Source organism: Belonocnema kinseyi, chromosome 4 (assembly GCF_010883055.1).
Source record: "Belonocnema kinseyi isolate 2016_QV_RU_SX_M_011 chromosome 4, B_treatae_v1, whole genome shotgun sequence".
NCBI lineage: Eukaryota > Metazoa > Arthropoda > Insecta > Hymenoptera > Cynipidae > Belonocnema > Belonocnema kinseyi.
The window spans coordinates 124085991-124088511 of NC_046660.1; positions in this window are offsets into that span (position 1 = coordinate 124085991).

Here is a 2521-nt window from a genome sequence, read left to right on the forward strand (position 1 = left end):
CGAAAAATCATATTTTTAATTTAAAAAAAAGTATTATAGAAAGACATTTCAAGATAAACAAGTACTGAAAGCATATTTCTTTGACAATTTTTTTTTTTTTTTAATTAAAATAATCAAATATTTATACCAAAGAAACAACTTTTTTAATGTTTGAAGTATTTAAACATTATTGTTTAAATTTAGGATAATAATTAAAACAAAATATAATTCTGGATAAGATATTTTGGTTGAAAATGTATATAGTATTTTTTAAATCACAAAAGTTCTTCTGAAAAATCTAAATCTTAATTAAAAAACACGTGGTTTTATACATTAATTTTTCGGTATAATTTTTTGTATAATTTTATTTTATATTTTATTCTCGTAGTTTTAATAAATAATGAATATTGATTAAGGAACAATTTTATTTGGGGAGTCTTATTATTTGGGAATTTTCAAATTCGTTAATATTATAAACTGTTCAGGAATTTTATTAGTTTTGGAATTGTATTTTTTGGGACAGAGAGTTTTACCGAGTCGGAAATTTTATTTATCGGGATAATTCAGCCGTCACCATAAAATTACAGAAAATTTGCTCTAATTATAATTTCGGCGCTCGATCTTGTTGATTTTTTCCTACAGTATTATTAAAAAGTAATTCTTGGGTCTTGGCAATTTTTTTCTAATCCATTTCAGTGACTGATAAACAGGGGTGATTTTCTCTTAGAAAATAAGTGATTAAAATTTGAAAAAATTAGGTAGGCTTTTTTGACATCTAGGTATGCAAAAAAGCTAAACTGCAGAAAATTTAAAAACTAATTTAAGAACTATTTATACTCTTTTAAGATACCAATACAATTTACATAACACTAATTGTAAAATTTGCAAATTTTTAGGCCTTCAGTTTAGGAACTTCAATTTTAACGTTAAAATTGCTTCATTTTCAGAATACAGCCTTATTGTTTGAATTCTCAAAATTTTTCGAAATTGTTAAAAGGCGAAAAAGTTTGAATTTAAAATTTAAAAATGCGAAAATACACCATTTTCCATGTTCATTTGCAATCCAGCTAGTCACTTTCTTTCGCTTCTTTTGAAAGTCGATCCTTTGCTTTCAGTTTTCTTTTTAAAATATACCTTGAATTCAACGCATTTCAAATTAAATTTTTGCAACTGCATTTAGATTGAATTATACAAAGGTTTTTTGTGTTATATATAAATTAATAAAAACATTTTATTGGGTTTTCACGACTGTAATTTATAACTCTAAAATAGAATAATTGTAGCTCAAACATGAAAAAGTATAGACTAATTTCATATTTAAAGAGATTCTATCACATATATTGAACTATTAAAACCTCTGACCGTTTTTAAGGTTTTTAAAACTCTTTTATAAACTTTTTTAAAACAATTTTGGTTGTGATTTCTTAATAAAAGAATAAGTGCTATTTAGTCTCCAGAACAGCAATTTCAAAAATATTTAAAGCCTTAATAATTTAGACATTTTAAATTTGTAGTCTTCAGAATATATTGAATAATTTCTAATTTAAAGCTATTTAAATATTTCATCTGAATTTTTGAATAGAAAGTGTTCGATAATTTTAGACTGAAACCTCTCAAATTATTTAGTTAAAAATTAAAATCATAAAACTTCCAGTTTTATTTATTTTTTGATAATTTGCCCCCCTCCCCCTCCCACAAATGATTTTTTTTTGTAAGAAAATAACGGCTGATTTTTGTCAAAATTAAGAAAAATGTATTAAAGGTTCTCTCAAGGTCTTTTTTGTTCAAAAAGCTTGTTCCTGAATGAATTAACTCTTATTGTTTCCGATTTCGTTCTGTCACTCAGGGTAATTTTCTGTGAAAAATATTGATTTACAAAGAATATTTGTCAAACAATAGAATGGATTTCTTCGCCCGATATGCAAACGTAAATTGTACTATAGTAAAAACAACTGGAAAAATTTAGACGAAAGCCAAATTTTGTAAAGAAAACAAACCTTTGTCGATCTATAAATACTAATTTTAATCTCCGAAAGATTTTTAAAAAATATCTTCGAAACACTTTTATTGCAAATATTTAATTGAAGAAAAATATTTGTTATAAAGATAAAAATAGTAGAATTTTTACATACCATTCTTAAAATAAAAAATCTGTGTGTCAAACCACAATCCAATCCGACTATTCTTTCAAAAGTTATCCGATATACAGACAACCACAACCACAATAACGACGACGTAAACGCCAGAGAGACAGAAAGATACCGATGTAAAAACTTGTTTTTCTGACTCAAGGAGCCTCAAAACGTCGCAATTTAATGAATTTCGCGAAAATCATGTTTCGCATAAAACTCTTCTCATTATGGATGAGAATGTGATAAAATAATCATGGGGCCTTGAAAAAGTAGCGTTTTTCGCCTCTTGACTTTTTTCCATAACAAGCTTTTTTGCTTCAAATGTCCATTTTCGTTTGGTTTTTTGGATTTTGAAAATCCTTTAACTTTGGTAAGTTTGATTTTATCAAAAAAAGTTGAAAAAGCTTCAA